This window comes from Haliotis rufescens, unplaced genomic scaffold (genome assembly GCF_023055435.1).
Source record: "Haliotis rufescens isolate VD_foot unplaced genomic scaffold, xgHalRufe1.0.p SCAF_7, whole genome shotgun sequence".
Lineage (NCBI taxonomy): Eukaryota > Metazoa > Mollusca > Gastropoda > Lepetellida > Haliotidae > Haliotis > Haliotis rufescens.
In genome coordinates, this window is record NW_025964361.1 from 23,205,605 (window position 1) to 23,226,713 (window position 21,109).

The 21,109-nt window shown below is 39.7% G+C and overlaps 1 protein-coding gene across 6 annotated transcripts in view; it reads right to left on the bottom strand.

Moving 5' to 3' along the window:
• Positions 1–20,834, bottom strand: part of LOC124137454 (glycine receptor subunit alpha-2-like) — an 86,178-nt gene extending 65,344 nt beyond the window's left edge. For 2 of the 6 annotated variants that reach the window (XM_048387750.1, XM_046503740.2), the window contains exon 1: positions 11,163–11,314. The gene's annotated coding sequence lies outside the window, so the exon portion shown is untranslated. Of the gene's footprint in view, positions 1–11,162; positions 11,315–12,577; positions 12,602–19,403; positions 19,425–20,516; positions 20,537–20,684 lie in introns of those variants that run through there. The other 4 variants (XM_046503739.2, XM_046503743.2, XM_046503741.2 and 1 more) reach the window with 4 other exon arrangements.
• Between the last annotated feature and the right edge of the window lie 275 nt (positions 20,835–21,109).

Consider the following 21,109-nt stretch of genomic DNA (forward strand, 5'->3'; position numbering starts at 1 on the left):
ATAAGCAACAAATATTTTATCAACATATAACCATATCGCCCGCGTTATGGTCGCTACAGACCGACCCGACGAACAAACCTCGAAAATAGGGGAGATAACTGCATGCTAAGGAGCAATAAAGCCTTGAAGCGTGATGTGTCAGGATAATGTTCTGTTTATTTATTCATATAAAAGATCAAAGTAAACATCCAGGTCAATGACTTCGTTTTACTGGCATGACCTTGTTTATCCATGATACGATCTTGGCACATATATCCACATACGGAAAAAAAGAATATTTAAGCAAATAGAACAACTTTACATTGCACAATATCTTTTAGAAATATGTTATAAAGAATAATATCATTGATAACATTTCCGTGTGGCAAGAAATAATTGAGATGCTAAATAATTACAAACAACCCTCGAAGTGTAAAATAACTCTTATGGTAACGTGTTGCTTTAAGTCTATTATTAAGTATAGCATTGGGTGAAAATGCAGTAAATGAATCCTTTGTTTTCAATATCCAGATAAAAAAAAACCGTTAACAAATGACTACCGGCTTTCTAATAAGATGCTTTTGAAGGCATCTAGACCTTTTTCATTGATAACAACCCTCCATCCCTTCTTCAATCTAAATCCTAGCCAATTTGTTGAGTCCAACAATATCCCTTAGTTGGTCAGCGTCAATTTATTTTTCAAATCATGTACTTATTCCAACGATGTTGAACGAACCTACTGAAGAAATAGCTAAACAAGTATGATGGCGCAGTTTATATACTATTGTTGTCACAGTGTAGACTGCAAATAACAAAACAGCCGATGACCTCAAATCAACCATAATTAAGTGACGGTTTGATGACTACATCCAGATGTTCATCCAGACTGTATGTTTTCAAGAAGACTGGATAATCGGGTTCGCAATTCACAGAAACACTGAGTAATACATTTTACACACGCGGCCCCAAAGCGCGGCTCCGAGGTTTCGGAAAAGGGCGAGCACTTAAAGTACAATAATGCCTAAATACATGCTTGGGAAATAAAACTGTGTTTCTTAAAGATTTGTTGAAATGTTTGGGTCCGCACCTCTGCAACATCCCATCCCCACCCAATTCGCATCCCTGCTCCAAAATGTAAACGATCCAAAATGAGTGGATGACACACGTCATCCCATGACACAACCACTGTTCCCTGGTTACACAGTTGTATGATCATGTAGGTGTCATAACAGAGAAACGTGATTGTTACCACAGCAATTAACTGATAACTGAACACTGAAATGGACTAAATACATGAACACAAACACTACTTTAGCGGACCGAACACATACGCGCAACTTGTGAAAAGTAACACAAATACTTACAGACAGCACAGGAGTTGAAATATGAAATTTAAATTAAAATGTTTAAAAGTTTGTTACTCCTGCTGTGTTCATTTTCAACCAAATTAAACACCAGTAAACTCAAAGTCGTTAGAAGACTACTGGTGTTTCGAGATGTGTGCTTCCAAACCGTCACGCCACGATGAATAAGGTCAGGGTCGCAATTACCTTTGAGTGTATTTGGAATCGACGTACCTGCATGTAGTTTCGCGTTTAATGGAAAACTGTCATTATTAAAAAAAATTATTGCTTTCTTGCGTAACGTTTCTCCATCTGCAGAGAAATCCCGAACGTTACAGAACAAGATATCACCTCACAGAGAAAAAAGTGAAAGTCAAGATGCTTCAACAAGCTTTCAATGTTAAGTGAAAATTGGGTAATAATGACTTCCACGTTCAATAACTTAAACGTTTAGCCTTCTTGTTCCCAGTAGTAAGAAAAAACAACCCAATAGTCACCAGCACTTCTCAACATTAACATTAAATGGCGCCACGCGTTCCCAAACTGATTCCGAAAGCAATGAAATTGATTTCCTTTGCGTCGTCAATAACAGATGCATTTTCTTCAGACTATGGTATAATATTTAGAAGATTGACCCACTGTGTTTCTGTGTAGAGCTAGGTTATCTGTATTATTAACTGCTCAGAATTGAGTTGTTAACTTGAAGTACTTAATTTAGAGTGGTTAAATCTACAGGTAACATACATGTACACGCGACACTTCATAGAAAACAAAGTGGATTTATCTCTTTCTTCCATGACAAGATTCAACTCTTTCGTGCTAGCAAAGGAATTGGTTTATTCCGCAGGTTATTTGAACAGGATGCATTTTATCGATCTTAATCAATGATAGCTTTTCAAGAAAGTTTGGTGTTGTATCTGTTCAAATGCTGTCTGTTTACATCACCGTACTTTACTCACATATATGTCAGGCGTAGAGCGTGGGCAGAAGGGCCAATCTGAATTTGATTTCGAAAAATATTGAATGAGTTCATTGCAAAGCAAACAATGTGACGTCACAACTGGATATAGAAAATGCGAAGCTGTCTGTAGTCCTTTGTAGTAGTAGGTGCACTTAAAATTTCCTATACATGTACAAAGTAACATTTGCGGTGATATGGATATTTGATCCACTTCTTCAATCTGAGCTGGTAAGTGTGATTTGAAACATCTGATTAACGTATTTTCAAAATTCATGGTAGAATAATGATTATTTGTTAATTAGTTTGGTCGGTAAACCCTGACACAGATTTTTCGACCTACATATAGTTCCTTAATGTGCCACATGACAGTGCGAACCAATCAAAGGCCGCACGCCAAGCATGCTCACAGAACATTTGGCCTCAGACACTCGACACCGCAATGTAAATAAGTTATAATACAAACTAATCCATTGTAGCTTAAAAGATTTACGCATGCTAAATTACGTTTCTGAAACGAGTTTAGCCCTTTATGAATCATGAGTCATTGTATCCCTTGTCGAATCATTCCCGACTGTTAATAATCTCAATTATCGGAAGTTTGCCCCTGAATTATTAAAACTTAATTAACCTGTTTTTCAATTGCTTATACACTGTTTAAGATTACATATTAGAATGTTGTTACATTGAATCAATTTTCGAAACTTTTATTCGTTTGCATCAAACAAATCACATAGTCTTTTTGTTTACTTTGAGGGTGTTTATTCTAGTGTTCTTTATAATCCTCGTAAATTTTGTATCAGTAAGAAAATTAATTATTTTTTAATGTCTAAACGAATTATTTCCAAAAACGGGTACGCGTTTTCACAAAAAACGATATTATAATAATAAGATTGCAATACATTTCTTTGGAAATGTTCTCTCGGAAACGTAAAGAAAATTGGTTTAAAGTCGTGTATGTAATTGGACAGGACAATGTAACATGATGGCTAACTGCTTCGTGATTGGTCCCAGGGTTCGACAAGTAATCTAGTTTACAGAACATGGGAACAGAGAGGAAAAATTAACATTTCATTAGCAAAAAGTGATTCTTCAACAGAGGTCTCTCGTGAAGAAAGTGACACACGTTGTGTGGATAGTATAACCTTGGCAAAGTGAGTACAGAAGAACCTGCTGATCTGGAAATGAATCCTTTACACGCAGACTGGTTTGTGCAATTACGGACTGTTTGATGAGACTATGGACTAAAAGTGAACAGCAACTGTGTTCCTAATTCCTGGGGTGCTCGCGGCATATCAATAATAGAATACATGTAATAGTAGCATAGTACAAGTATTAGTGCCAGGTTCCTGTGATGACCAGTGCACAGTGGGCGACTACCTCAATTTGTCTTCCCTTAACTAATTCGTTAGGAGCGCTGACCAAGCCGGGCTAACCTTAAACTGAAAACGCATTGGGAAGCTCCATGCCGTGTACTTGTAGACAGTTAGCCAGTGCAGCCTCCACCTTTGGGGTACGTCCGCACTGGTATATTGATTGTACCTATATTGTTTCTTTAACCCATGTTACATCAATTGTCATATCCTGAAGTATACGCCACATGATTAAAAGTGAATGTATGCGATATGTGAAGGTCTTATCACAGCAAGCATCCAGGCCAGTCAAGGTGGTACACATAAGGCAGTGTAACCTTGAGGGAGTCCATGTGTGGTTGGGAGGAGGGGTCCCTAGTGTGTTATCAACACCCCCACCACACACTAATTCTGAATCTAAAAAATGATATCACGTGTGTCGGGTAGATACTAAGACTGATGTCAAGCAAACGCTTTATCATCTTGCTTGATAACGGTGTTACAGTAAAGTACGGTTATAACGAACTCAAAGGGACTACTAATGTTAGTTCGTTATAACCGTAGTTCGTAATAAGCATATATACAGCATAACTACAGCAAAAAAGTAAGTTCGTTATATCCGTAAGTTCGTTATAAGCGTGCTCGTTATAACCGTAGGTTTCTGTAGTTTCTACACCGAAACGTCGCATTCGTTGTTATAAAGGATATTGCATGGTGTTTACTTTCGTTAACTTCAATCGTGTCAGTTCCTGTTCCACTACCTGCCTGAACAAAAGTTGCTATTTCACACCAAAAATCACTACAAAATATTTGGTAATGTCAGACATTCGGTAGTAAAAGACAAACTTTAAACGATGCGGAAACAGCGAACAGCTTGGTTCCATCTCTACGTGTCACAAGTTGTCAGAGCGCACATTGGGCCGAGAATCAGCGTACGAATCGTCAGTTTGGACAGTTTTGGACTGTCGTTTATATCATTTCAAAAAGATATTTCCTTTGTGAAAAAAAGATTACGCATTACTAATTGAATTTGTGGTTTCTCCCTTAACAGGTTGGGTTAAAGTCAAGACTGCGGGAACAACCGAAGTATCGTTTGCGTGATGTGTAAGGAGAACATTCTGCTATGTTGTCAGGCTGTAAACGTAACGATGAACTATGCCGAGTGGCTGTGTGTGTATAGTATTTATTGGATGCCAACATTGGGATTCTCACATCGTAGCTTTGTGGCGAGTCAAACCCTCCGTGTCTTGGGCGTGACAAGCAAACGCGTTAACCACATGGCTACTCTTTACTATGCAAATGTATTACGTATAGATATGTTTTGTAAAAGAAAAGTACTAATCAATTTCAAAATAATCATTAAAGATTTACGATGAAAATAGATAACAAGTTTTGTATATGGCTTGACTCTAATCCACCTTCCAGTGAGGTGTGAACTTGGAAAGACTGCCAATCAGTCAAGTGCACGTGTATACAATAAAGATAAATGGGATCAATTTAGTGGATATAAATTGAATACTGAAATACATCACTGGAGTAAATTTGCTTTGCACACGTTTTCAAAATGCATTACAATATAAACTTTCAAACTTAAAAAAATATATGACCATTTACTGAAATCGAATTGATGTTAGACATTTGAACTGAAGTAGAATGTTTTAAAGAGCCTGACTTTTCCCCATGACAACCAGCAAGTCCGTTGGACACTCACATGACAGTGCATGGCTGTGTATCGACTTTTCCCTGATAATTTCGTCTTCACATTGCGTGAGCATGAACGAAGTGTGTATTGAATCATTGTCACATGCCGTGAATGCATTAGAAGCACTGATATACATGGTTCAGGCGTAAAACACTGGTACACTCTCTGTGTATTTGAGTCCAAGACATGTACTGTATTCATTCAGTCAGATTTGACATACACTGTGCGTGTATTTTAATCATATACACGCATTCATATTGGAATCATCGAGATATACTGTACACGCATTAAAGCATCGACATGTAATGTGTGTGTATTTGAATCATGAACATTAATTTTTGTTTAAGAAGAGGATGACGCTGTATTCTCTTCACAAGGACGCTTTGAAAGAAATATTATTCGCAAGCGTCTTTTTTGCCATTATTCTTGAGACAGGTACTTTTATACGTTGCTCGGTAAAGGTATACATTGTAAGATAAGTACACGATTAAGAGGCATAAAAATGAAGAAGAAGAAATCAGCGACACCAAGCCCTTGGACGATTGCAAGTTGGACAAACCGCCCGGCAAGTAGCCAATGCATTTCAAGTCCACATAAGGACCATATACAGGCTCCAGCAACGGTACCAGACCACCAACACTACAGATGACCGACCACGTAGTGGAAGACCAAGGGTCACCACCCGACGTCAGGATCGTCAGATTGTGCGACAGCATCTTCAAGATCGCTTTGTTACTGCTGCGGAAACTGCACGACAGACCATGGAGACACACCAGCGACACATCAGTGCGGACATCGTGCGTCGACGATTGACGAGCAGACACCTCCACTGTCTCAGGCCACACCGAGGACCCATTCTGACACCATGTCATCGCCGGGATCGTCTTCAGTGGGCAACACAGCACCAACATTGGCGCCAGCAGCAGTGGACAAGAGTCCTCTTCTCAGACGAGAGCCGTTACTGTATCTCATCAGCAGATAAAAGAGAGAGAGTCTGGCGACGCCGTGGGGAACGTTATTCAGATGCTTGTGTTGTTGAGAGAGACTCGTGGGGTGGTCCGAGCATCATGCTGTGGGTTGGAATTGGTCTTGCACAGAGGGTCGGCCCTGTGGTCTTCCAGAACATCGGTCCAGGGAGAGGCAATGGTGTCAAAGCAGCTCTGTACATTGATCAAGTCTTGAAACCACACGCCATACCTCATTTGGCACGTCGACGCAACCAAGAGTTTCAGCATGATAACGGCCGTGCCCACACTGCGAGAGCAACAAGAGAATTTCTCTAGCTTAATGGCATCAGAACCATGCAGTGGCCTGTCCTCAGGCCCGATTTAAATCCCATTGAGCACCTGTGGGACGATATTCAAAGACGGCTGAATGACGTCCGACCAAGGCTGACAACTGCAGCTGAACTGCGTCAGGCGTTCCTCAAAGTGTGGGCTCAAGTGCCTATGGCCTTCATCAGCCGCCTCATCCATTCCATGTATCGACGTTGCACGGCAATCATCAATGCACATGGCGGACACTGAGACACACGAGATACTGACTTGTGATGCCATTTTCTCAGAGACTAGTGTTGTTTCACTTTAAGAACATTTGACACTTTAATTTCAACCTTGATGATCAGTTTTGCCAAGTTTCATCTTTTTAATATGTCTCAAAGTATGTTTACAGTGTTTGGACAAATAAGGTTTCTCATATATCTTTCCATGGTGACGTTTCTTTTGCGGTTCTGTATATTTGCTTATACAAAGTGTGTAGATAGTTTTGTAAATTTAGAGAAAAGATAAATATTCGATATAAATATAAGTGGGGAGTATTTGTAAATACTATAAATACAAAATTTGTTGATTTCGGGAAAAGGTGGAGATATATTTATTTATGATAAATGATTTTTCGGTCAAGAAAGTAGTATTAGTCTATAAATATCTTGGTTTAACAATTTCATGTCGAAACATATTGACAAATATGTGAAGTACTTTCAAGGCAAGCAGATAAAGAAGTGTATTCAGCTGAATAGTTTATTAACAAACTTAGAAACATGCCTGCTAAATAACTGTTTAAGAAAGCCAATACTGATGTATTATAAAACACCACAATATTGGGTAAATCCATAAAACATCTGTAAATTTGTACTGGTAACCAAATAAGGAATTTTAGCATAACGTGGAAGGTACCCAATATTTGTAGATCATCAATGCAAGGTTGACTCATACTGGATATTTTTGCGAGATACTCTGGCCGATGTTACATGTTTCTCATTGATTTGCATCTGCGTGGATATCCCAGGATGTTGGAACTATAATTATGTTCTTCATATCATATAATGATATAAATCAAATACCTACCTGACGTAGCCAACACAAAGATAATGTGTTCAATTAATGGGCGGCAATATTAGCCACATTCTTCTCAGACTTGCATTTTTATGAAAGAAAATGATACATTGAATACTAATAAAATTCGAAATGCAATATACAAACGTTCCTCCACGATAAATGTCTCTCAAATAAAATGTCATTATCCTCATGACCGAAAAATATCAGTCTGTTTGTCTGTCATTTTCAGTGCCTTGGAGACAACAAATGATGCACCTGTGAATATCAAAGTTCGTTTGTCTCAGTAGAATGCCCTAATAAGTTCCAGATGAATACCATTGGTAACATTATCAAATATATGGCTGACCAGACTGTGTGATATGCTGTGGGTACTACTTAGAACCAAACTAAATTACTCGAGGGGGCACGTCTCAGGCACCGTAATTCGTTTGTCAGCATTTCAAGATCGTGGGACCAAATTCCAGATGCTCCTGATTATGTTTTTATGTCACATCGCACCATTATACCTATGCCCGTCCAGCACGCTTCCTCCCATTTCAATCTGACACGCCTTGATATATAAAATACCGTTCAAAATAACTCACTTTCTCAATCTACAGCTGTCTCAAGACAACAACAGACAAATTCCTCTCAGACCTTTTATGACCCAACATGTAATCTTCCCCGTTCAGTATAAGGGAGAGGGATGGGGGAATTTCTGTTATTTTGCAGCTGCAAAACCAGATATGTCAATAATCTTGAACGCGACGTTAATTGTCATTTCGCCTAGCTCACCTCTGACTCCTCCCAGTTAAAACAAATATATTTAACTACAAATTGGCAGCAAAGGTAGATTCCCTTGCACTGAATGAATTCATTGTTTAAATACTTCATTTGCATATTCGTTTGAAACTAAACCCCACGAGTAGCACAACAGCCGAGAAGCTCCACTTTCCCATCTCTACTTGAGATTCCCCGTTGACTCAAATTAGATACACAGAAGGAGAGTAATCTTATCAATGCCGTCAATGCCGGGGTTCTCCGTCAAACTCCGAGGTATTCAACGTAAGCCTTAGCATACAAATAAATCGGGAATAAAAACTATGAAAAGCCGTTAATCGAAGGTTTCAGTAACAGGATTTGTGTAGAGGACTTTTATTGGGCACGAACATTGCTGAAACAATCTTTCAGCGAAAATTGGCACCTTACCTGGGAGTTAACATCAAACAGTACTTTACTTGTAAGGGTCGATTGAACGTTTCTCGACAACGTTTCATTGATACCAAGCGCAGTAACAATAAATACAACGGTTATAAGGACCAATTCCTTCTACGAGTTAGTGTCAGTGGAAGATCCAGAGAAAACTTACTTTCTCTACCTTTGAGCATGTTTGATTTCGAAGTAATTGCTCACGTAATTCAAAACAACAATGAAATTATAACAAGGACATCCACGCTGGCACGAAAGGCATTGGCAGGATTCAATGGTAATGTATTTCTGGTACGAGTTCTTCAACACATTTGCATATAGATCAATGGAACTCTAGTTTCTGAAACCATGGCTCTTTTATCATTGACTGTGCATAAACTAACTGAATTATTAGTTGAACACCACTTCGCAATATTCTTTATTTCCTTTTATTCACCTTCGTGAGAGAATAATTTCCCTCAAAACGTGTGACGCCAACAGGAGGGCGTACGGAAGGCTAACAAATGTAATCTACTGCCATGGCGGCATGTTTTGTTTGTTTGCTTGTTTGCTGAATGACGGCGGTCTGTAAATAATAATAATAAAGACAATCCAGCTATTGATATCATGGGCATCGATCTACGCAATTGGGATACAATGACATGCGTCAACCAAATCAGCGATCCTGACCACTCGATCCCGTTAGTCGCCTCTTACAACAAATACGGTTTGCTGTCGACCAATTGTAACCCGGATCTTGACGGAGCGAAATGGAAGAAAACATATGGAATCAACATTGTTTATAGTATATTTACTGACATCAAGGCTAATAGTTAATCGTTTCTGAACACGGACATTTGTGATTTCTTTATTTCGTTGCTCCTTTCCTGATCAGGTCTATGCTAGTTCATAATTGGCTCATCAACATTGCCGATATTTATGTGATTGATAAATTTGCACACGTTGGTGCAATATGAAGTGTATACTTGCCCCGGGATTGTATTTCATAACCCGAGTGTTCTTATAGCTAAGCAAAGAGTTTTTGAAAGTCCTTTAGTTACGGTTTTCAACACAATTGCTGTTCAAACATTAGATGCTGAGGCTCTTTGAATGTTGGTCATGATTTAAATAGGTTTGACCCTGGTCCGCGCTGACTCAAACTAACCATTTCAACGATTAGACTCCAGGTCCTCGTGTTCTAACTTAAATCCTGTTGCTATTTTCGTAATTTATCAGTTACCTTATCCATGTACAGCATTTTGCAAGGCTGACACTCTTGTTTCACGGTGAGGTGAGGTGAAATTGGCTTTAACGTCGCGCTAAAGATTATTGCACAAGATTATAGCGACGTGCATGTACGTGTGTGTGTGTGTGTGTGGCTGCTTGTACTAGCCCTGACTGATGCCGATTTATAGTGCTAGCTCACTGAGATACCATGCCGCAGTTTAACATGAATATCCCACTCAGACACAGTATACTGACTCCGAGCCAACCAGTCCTTGTTTTAGCCCCTTAATGCCGAGCGCCAGACAGGGTAACAACAAGTACCATCTTTTAACGTCTTTTGGTATGACGCGGCTTGGGATCGAACCCCGGACCTTCCGCTCTCCGGGCGGACGCTCTACCACGAGACCACGGAGGCGGTCTGGTCATGTATGAAGATTATATGTATGTACGCCAGTGTTGTTTATGGAAACAATCGCGTATCAAAAGTACATTTTGTTTTTCTTTGCTATGTTCTTTGTGAAGAGATAATTGACACAAAAAGGTACAGCTCTTTGGATAATTGTACATTTTTCGAAACATTTCATCTCACGAATATTGATTGCCATTCATGTCACATCCAGGAATCTATGTACACAAGGGCGACCCACCATAGGCTGCCACTGACGTTACTAATTATACTTGTCAACTGTCCTGGGTTTTTTAATAAGTGCATTCGTCAATACAGCAATTAATTACAACAGTATTACATGTAATTCAAGATCATTTTTATGAACTTCATACAGATAAATAACATCTGTCACCAAGAGGCTTCATATACATTTACGATGCAGGTCCAGATGGTGGCAGTATAGTTTCCATGTTCCGCGTGTATCGTCCGTCTGGCTCTAAACGTTGTTATTAATTAGTTACAATATCAAACATTGTCTTATGGAAACAGTTAATTGCTACTTTCCTACTGATACATAATTATGTATGGAACAAAGGATGGGGCATCTTCCAATAAAATTTACAAGGAGTGCCAATACACCTCAGCTTTGCCCCCTTAAAACTGACGAGAAGAAAGAGGACAAGAGGAGGAGGTGCGGAATAAATGCTTACCCTTTTCGTGAACATCTGGTGTTACAAGCGCCGTCAATATAATTCGTTTATGATTCCAGTTTTCAGAAAATTGTCTTAAGAACTGAATTGACTGACAACTGATTTTCCGTCGTACTATCACTGACATCCCGCACTATGACACCGAGGTTGTGACGTCGCCAACTCGCGTTAGATTCTGTGTTATTATGTTAGCTGAGAAATACTTCCGGTTTGGCTTTTTGAACCAATCAGAAACCGTAGCCAATCAAATGCATGTAAACTGTACAACAGCCAATGAGCTTAGCATCTCCATCTCCGTTTTTTTGCGCAAATAACGCCTGATGGCATAAACGGTCCACTGACCATTCCCCGGCTTCAGTCATAAGAAGGAAACTTTGTCGAATTGTCAGATGTGAGAAGGATGCCTTATTGGATTCTGGTTCAACAGGATTTTACCATCCGGGCGAGTGATTACATTTGGCGATAACATCCTCTAATCCATGTTAACTGAATCCGGATTCCATTTCTTGGCAATTCAATGACATCGGAACCGTCATAAGATTCAAAAGGTTCGACGTGATTTTATTATAACTGTGTCTTTACCACAATACGTTTTTCTTTTTACGCCGTTAAGGTATCTTCAATTTGAATGCCCACGTGTAGTTCTGAACTACAGCAGCCCTCTGGTAGACTTACCGAGTAATTTCCCTTGGGTGCAATATACGCCTTCTGTCGAGGTTATACTTAAGAATGAGTGGACTGAGATCGTTTAAACATCCACTGAGACCATGGGCTGCATACATGTAGAATATGGTTTCAACCTACCACTGATGGAGCAATACTAGTTGTTCTATCAACCATACTGATGCCACGTAAATGGCTTTTTGGAATTGGAAATATGTGGTTAGGCAAAATAAAATTTGAGATTCAACAAATTGTATTCATGCTACTAAAACAATGGCACAATATGTGATGCCTACCATCGATATTTCAAACTTGCAACAACACAAAACTGCATCAAATCGCCTTCGTCGTCGCAGGTAAGCCCAGGGATAAAATATTATTCCTCATCCCTGTCATTCATTCTTTTGCCTCCCCAACCACCCCAACAAAAACCCGCCCATCCCCGCCCACCACTATCCTATTTCATTTTGATGAAACCTATGAACATGAGTCTGGCTTTTCGCTGCTTTTAGCAATATTCCACATGCATACATTGTACGTGGGAGTCAAACCGGACCATATGCGTCACGAACTTATGCAATAAATAGTGGGCTACCCACCGCCCAGAAATATCTTAGAACTGGTCAAAATACTATCTGAACCCGAAAACTGAAAATGACCTGTCCTATGACTCGAATATTGAAGACACAAAGTTGGAATAATGCTGCGGGCAGCGTTAAACAACAATCAAAGCAACATAGCAGAAAACCAACCTTTGAAACTGTGAAGCCTTGGTGTCACGGGACTCGATGTCTCGGGACTAACTATTCGTTAGGCAGCATTCAGCAACCCTGAGAGAAAGTGGTTCGGTTTTTCGTCACTCAAATCTCAGCCTGAAACGCGCACCGCTACTATGAAGGGTACGAAACGACAGCCAAGCTCATTGAAGCATCGCATGCAACAGACATAATTACTTAGAGATCACTTGACGTGTGATAAACAAGCGGTATCATGGCACAAGGAGCATGAATGTCGATGTCATTACCTGGACTGGCGTCAGCAATAGCCTATGTCCAGGCTTACACTATGATTTCCATCATTCTGTAACGGCAAATGGTGATGTAAATACTGATCAATACCACTCACATTGTCCCCTACAACCCATTAGGAAATATGTCCTTCTTGTCGTGCTCTCATCCCACTTCCTTTACACAGAAATGCTCTTTAAAGAAAACATATTTCGTGATATGTTAGTTAAGACGCTACAATGACGATAATTGCACCCAGTGCTCTTGGATGATTGTTCTGTATTAGGTGAACAATAAAATTAGATGACATAAACTTGTAACGGAATCTGTCCGTGTCCAAACCCTTTCACGTATTGATGTTGAATGGGAAATTAAACTTATATGCAAATATATGCACCATTAAATCTTGTTTCTGAAAGCAACAAAGAGAAAATTAGATTGGGATACAATTTGGTGTATCTGTATCCATGCTTCGCTAAATGCAAGCTGTAAGTCCGGGCGAATTAATCGAACTAAATCATCTAAAGTAAGCGAGATTCTGCTACTAGACACATAGTTGTATTGGTTTGTTGTGATGATGTTATGTGCCAAATCAGCAGTGGACTTGTTCGGTGTGTTTACATGTCGGCATTCAAGTGTAGCAACATGTATGTAGGTGTGTGTTTTATGTTTATGTTTCGTATTTGTGTCTCTCTTCGCCTGACTGACTCAAGAAGATGGAAAATAAAATATTGTCATCACAAATTCAAACCCAAATACCCCTGGCATGTTGATTTAGAAACAGATGTTGAAGTTAACGGTGTCCACGGTAGATTAAAACACAAAATAGGAATAACCAGGTACAGGAGATCAAACGATGCCTCCTAGGAGATACAGATTTGTTGAAGTTGCGTCATAATTCTTTGCAACCATTGTTATCATGACATTACAATCAAATGGCAACACTTATCCTTCAAATTAGCTGTACTTGTCACACTGATAACTACTGTGTACAACTGTTGGAAGGATCATTTGGGATGATCAACAGAATCTAATCCTTGTGGCTCTTGATACGTCCGTACTCGTCAAAAAAGGTTTAACACACAGATACAAACATCAGAGACTTGTGTTATATACACTATGTGTATATATATGACACCAAGAGACACTCGGGCGACGTTCTCTATGTATGTGCATTAACATTTCTTCCTTGTTAACCTGTATGTAAAGTTAAATTTGCCCTAATCTAGATCTCTATCAATAACATCAAACTAACAGAGTACGTATCGATAGCTTATCCATTAGACAGAAATCAAATAATCTAGGGCTTCAGTTTCGCATAAAAACTTTGCACAGAGAAAATACAATGCAGGAAGATTGCGTTTATGTTTCCAATACCATCTGTTTCCTTCTATCAAGCAAAAATCCCCAAGCACTTGTCCTCACAGAGTACACTTCACACAAGTGCCAATTTGGCCAATTTAGCCAAGAGACCTGTCACAGTTTCAGTATGACCTCATTCCCAAATTCCCCCGAAGGGTAATATAAGTATCCTTGCCATTGACAGCTGTCGAATTCAATTCTTGTGTAAGTGTATATGACTTCCTCCTTCAATGGATCACAGGTGTTACCGAAGGGACAGGACATGCTCACCTGAGAGTGAGAGAGTTGGGTCTAACGCCACTTTCAACATCATGTCACTGATGTCACGGTGTTTCAACTTCATGTGGGAGGAGAGCTTGAAGTAATATCTTTGTTGGAGACATCTCCAGATTGTTTGTTTGTTGTTCTCCGCCGCACTCAGCTATATTCCAGTTGTATAACGGCGGACTGTAAATAATCGAGTCTGTACCAGACAATGCAGTGATTGGTATCATGAGCATCGATCCACGCAATTGGGATACGATGACATGCACCAACCATCTGAGCGAGCGATCCCGTTAGTCGCCTCTTACAACAAATATAATCGCCTTTTACGGCATATTCGAACCCGGATCGTAATGTGTAACATTGCTGGAGGTAGAAGCATGGTCGAGGATTTGTTTACAAATAAAAGGTCACGAGGTCTAATGTCATTCATACGTAGCTTCGATACCGGACCAATCCGAATGCAGGATTCTGAAATGCCAAGGTATAATTTGTATGTCTCCTTTCATCGGAGCTCATGTCCAGGTACACCACGCAGTCGATGTTCGTAACTCCAGTAAAAATTTGAATGAACTTAATTTCCTTGACTGATGGAACACTTATCGTGAAACGTCCGTACGCGTCAGACCCAATTACGACTGTGAGGTCACGCGTGGGTACAGTTCCATAGCATACATAAACCACAACACAAGGCCTTCGAGAACTGTGGACGTCTATTAGCATCGTTAATGTCAATAAGTCCATGTTTGGTGCAAGATGACTATACTGAACATGAACAGATAGCTGGTAGAGGTTTTATCCTGGTGCTATAATTTATTCATACATTGCCAACCAAGCATTGCCAGGGACACCTGAACACTATATTGTGTTCAAATGAGGCGTGACCAGTCTGCTGGGGGATTTATCAGTTCCAGTTATGTTGTTAAGCGGAGATAGGTGCACATAATTAATGCATAATAAACTATATGTTTTTTACTTATTAAACAGTTTATGAAAAGTAGGAACATATATATTCACGAGATGCATGATAAGTCTTATGTCGTTTCTCGCATGATACCCAGAGTGTGGTCCAAATAGTGAATATGGGTGAGTGATTAATTTAACACCGTTTTGAACAATATTTGATTTTACCATAGGTCGTCAGTTTCATTTAATGTTGGGAAAAATTCGAAAGGATTCTTAGACGTTTACCAATTTGTGAAACCCGGGTATGGTGCTGAGAATTAAGGAATCATAATTAGGGCGAATCCAGGATTCGAACCAATAATCATTGGATTCTGATACAGCGATTTACGACTCCGTACAGTCGACTCTGTTTTTGGTAAATATTTCTTAGGAATTTGAAAAGGGTTTTGTTAGATTAAAAAACGGTAGTAATTTCAATGCTGATAGCGAAGCAATTACGATAAGTTAATTAATTACACGCGTGAATCTATATTACCAGAAAGGTGGTAGTAGTAGCAGTCGAATTGTTCTTTATTAATTTTGGATGATTTGGGTTACCACGAGTTTGTACTGGAATTGAACACTAACCAATATTTCACTTATATCACGAGGGCTTGAGGGGAAAGTCAGAGAGTCCCTATGACGTTTACTACTTATCAAATGAGCAGCTTGGACGGAATCGCCACACTGGACGCTGCAGCAATAGTCCGCAATGGTAGATCCGCGTCATTGTGATAAGCACCTTGGGAAAGTATGTGTGCTTTATCGGATAATAAGTACCACGGATAATATATAGTCAGAGCTGATTTATTGTCGCAACGACCAACCTACAGCAACCTGAAAAGAGATCGAAACGTCGTACTGTTGTCCCAGTTTCCAGAATTAGCTTGCAGGGAAATCACAAAAGGCATTAACGTACAAAGTAAACACTTAACAAACTGGGACTTGGCACCATGCATCAAGCGCATCTTGTGCTTGAATTATTACCTTTATTCTTGTGTACAATGTTTCTGTAATTAACCTTATTACATCGTGAATGGCCTGCGGCAAACATTCAATCAAATCCAGTAACTTTTTATTAACTATATTTGACAATTATTTTGTTTCTTTCGTGCCATGTCATCCACACAATAAAGCTAAGACTATGTTTAATTTACATAACTTTCAATGAAGGAAATGTGGCTTTGCACAGTTGCTCACCTGACTGCATTCTAAATATACGTAAAACCAACAGCTGAAGAAGGGAACCCGGTTTCTATTTAGCATCTCCAAATGCGTAAATCCGTCGAGAATCAAACTGTCAACTTTCCCTTTGTGTCGAGCAGCAGCTCCAGCCACTGGTGTCTACGTTTTACAACCTTTGAGACACAATCGAGCATGATCTTTCTACAAAGACTTCACACGACTCTTGGGGACCTTTCCAAATTTGAAACATCAGTGACAAAACTAATGTCTGGTGCAATTCCCATTTCCATGTGAACAATGTCCTTGCCATTGTATTTGTGCCACCTGATTTGTACCACCTGGCACCTGACTGATGAATACATTCGTATGATGTGGTCGGAATCGTGCAATAGCCTCTGTTGTTGGCATAGACTTCTTATGATTATGGAAATGGTTCTTTTCGCTTTTCTTTACATTAACTAGCTGACATACACCTAGGACAAGAGGATAATTGGAGATCAGATGCCTATACCTTTGAAATACTTGGTCTATATAGAAAAGTTGAGCCTCAATAACAGGCCGTGGGATTCTTGTGAGATTATTGATTAAACCATTTTTTAAAGATGGAGAGGGGAATTTGCATAGATCATATATTGATTACAGTTGAAACAAGTTGTCAGGAAACAATCCAACATGTAAGACTATGAGAAGATGTCGTTACTGATGATGGTTAGTGATGGATACACTATATTGAAGACGACTATTTACAAGCCATTTCTTTGACAGTTTGAAGATGAATGGGAAACTATCACGAAAAATCGAAGATATCTAAATTGAAACACATGAAAGTGCATCTAATATATTTAATGGCAATACCATATCATCCTACACAAAAGGTCGTTTCAACTCGCTCGGTCTCGTTTCGTTATACATTGTAAATTTTAGTCTCCCAACTGTTGAACATGTCCAGCAGTTGATAATTACCTTTTATTACCTATAAATACACTGCTTTCAGAAGATGTTTCTTATAATTATGGAAATTGTTTGTCGCCTTTATTTCATATTCAGTGTCACACAAGTCAATTAAAAAGTAGATTTGAATACAGGGCACATACACCCTGATTAGGTTCAGAGTGTATGGCCTGCACACATTGCGAATATCTGTGCAAATACACCACACACGTTGTACTCTAGCAACCATAACTGCTTACGTTTTAAATACAAATCCACTTCGCCTATTTTATATGTCAACAATTAAAAAGTAGATATGAATACAGGGCACATACACCCTGATTAGGTTCAGAGTGTATGGCCTGCACACATTGCGAATATCTGTGCAAATACACCACACACGTTGTACTCTAGCAACCATAACTGCTTACGTTTTAAATACACATCCACTTCGCCTATTTTAAGTCAATGCGATCTCAGAAACATGTGCTAAGACGCTTTCTTGAACTTGCAGGATTTGGACTTCTGACACGAGGAAATAGGTGCGGCTAGACTGAGCGACAGTTTGGTTTACATTTGTTAACAAATCAGCTTCATTCAAAACACATGTTTAATAATAGGAAACCGCTTCCTAAAACATCTAAATACATCCATTTTGACCTATATAAGTCTTTCCTGTATATTTAGTGTTGTTGTATTGTAAGTCCACGACATATACCCTTATTATACCTACTCCTGTGTCCCCGTCACGCTTTGTCTTCCATGTATGAAGGCTATACCTAGTCCTGTGTCCCCGTCACGCTTTGTCTTCCATGTATGAAGGCTATACCTAGTCCTGTGTCCCCGTCACGCTTTGTCTTCCATGTATGAAGACTATACCTAGTCATGTGTCCCCGTCACGCTTTGTCTTCCATGTATGAAGGCTATACCTAGTCCTGTGTCCCCGTCACGCTTTGTCTTCCATGTATGAAGACTATACCTAGTCATGTGTCCCCGTCACGCTTTGTCTTCCATGTATGAAGACTATACGTAGTCCTGTGTCCCCGTCACGCTTTGTCTTCCATGTATGAAGGCTATACCTAGTCCTGTGTCCCCGTCACGCTTTGTCTTCCATGTATGAAGACTATACCTAGTCCTGTGTCCCCGTCACGCTTTGTCTTCCATGTATGAAGACTATACCTAGTCATGTGTCCCCGTCACGCTTTGTCTTCCATGTATGAAGACTATACCTAGTCATGTGTCCCCGTCACGCTTTGTCTTCCATGTATGAAGGCTATACCTAGTCCTGTGTCCCCGTCACGCTTTGTCTTCCATGTATGAAGGCTATACCTAGTCCTGTGTCCCCGTCACGCTTTGTCTTCCATGTATGAAGACTATACCTAGTCCTGTGTCCCCGTCACGCTTTGTCTTCCATGTATGAAGGCTATACCTAGTCATGTGTCCCCGTCACGCTTTGTCTTCCATGTATGAAGGCTATACCTAGTCCTGCGCCATGACTGAGGAATATATGCATTTTATGAAAACAAAACCAATCTAGATTTATACAAAAGCAATTCTAGCCAGCTCTAGCTAGGTCTATTTCATCAGCATTAGGAAAATTAATTGTTTTGATTTTAGGGGAGAGCAATGCAGTGCGTTATAAAAGACTTCATAGACCATAGGTTATACTGAGATTGCACCTTGAAATGTAAGTTGTTACTTGTAAGAAAATAGTAATTTCACTTCGTCGTGTCATTTCAAAATCATGCGTGTTCCCTTTATGTTCTTCGTGCCATTGAACGAACAAATATCAATATATACATTTCTTATTCACGTAAACCTTTACATAAACTGGGAAGGCAGTCTCCTTAGGATTCTGACACGATTTAAAGAAAATATTACTTACACTTTACGTTCATGGGTGCTTTCGTTATTTACAAGGAAGGCTTGTATTAACAACAGCCACAACTGTATCCCCTAGAAATCAAACAAAGGTTAAATTCATGTTATATGAGCAAGAACTACGCAAAGGCCACGCCGTCTGAGAGTGTATACCGTATGTAACCAATGCAACCGCAACTGTTCCGCTGATTGGCGCTACCGTGGATTACTCAGTGTCGTGATTATCGATTCAAGCCTTCATCGTGAAGACAATGCTCCGAAATTACATACAAACATTTGTAATAAACTATAGAAGACGTCCGTCAGTAATCAATGCAGTGTTGTTATTTCCTAATTGTACAGGGGAACTAACGCAAGTACTTCAGGAATATCAATATAGGCTCCGATGGTGATGTTTCCTTATAAATTTGTAATGCCATTATGCAGGCTTTCTTTGGCAGACGTTTGTGAACCACAGGTAGCTGAGACAAATGTATAGTTACACTTCTGTGAAATAATTCACGATTCATCATTTACGGATATCTGCGTATACATTGTTATCTATGTCAAACATTTTTGAAATGTATCAAGCTATTGATAGTGAAATCTCATGTCGGTATGGTAAGTACAAACGACGAGTTCGTATGTCGTCATGAACCATATGAAAATACACTATTAGATGCATTCAAATTCCGCACGTGAACTTGGATATCACTGTGTAAACATTGTTGCCTGTGTGTACAACATTCTCACGAATAGAATGGCTGATGTTGTTTTTGTATCACACTGTAGATTTAACATGGTGTGTTTCATTTGTAATGTCAATGCTGCCATGTGTATATTCTAACAGGAGTTCTAGCCTGAAACTAGCCTTAAAATTTACTTATCGAAAGAAAAAAACAAACATGGTCAATGTCCAAATGCTAACATAGCTGGAGTTTCCTTTTGTCAATTTAACAAAGGCCACGTGTACACCCAACATACGCATTTCACAGTCTACCTGACGAGAATCACAATGACATCCACTCACATCATTAAACACCACTGACTGCCTCGCCACAGCAGCAACAAAACACCAGCCCCCGTCCCCCCGATCCAGCCCAAAGTGTACCAATCCCCAACACTCAACGCTACTCACTCCAGAAACGTCAACTGTATCCAGGATCACCACATTCAGACCATGCATCCAACACCACGGCATATATAGGTCATATCAATGACAGGCAGGCGTAATATCTATTACGGCAGTGTGGGGGTTACAGGAGTCAAAACAATTAACGCCAAATAAGCTAATAGATAAGCTTACCTTGGTGCGTCCAGCGTCTTTAGTATGATGTCTATGGTTAAACACTGTGTTCGCTACTGCTACAGCCGCATGGCAGAAATATTGATCGCTAACTCACTAGAAGAACGTTTCCCTATGAGGACGGAGAAGGCTGACTCGCACGATCAGCAGTCAAACCGGCCTATGGAGAATTGGAGCTAGGGCTTTTCACTTCATGGGCAGATGCAGCCTATTCGTCGCATCTCGTGACATAGTGGTTTATTTGCACCTAATAAGATGTGGATTTGGCGGAAGTATAAGAACTGGCGACCAACCGAGGCATTTATTTTACCGTTACTGAATCATATGTACATTAGAGCTGAAAGTAGCCTATTGTTGACCACGGAAGGATCTAATGGGATGCCGTTTTCAGGAGTATCTTTTACGATTTCACTTTTGAACCGTGT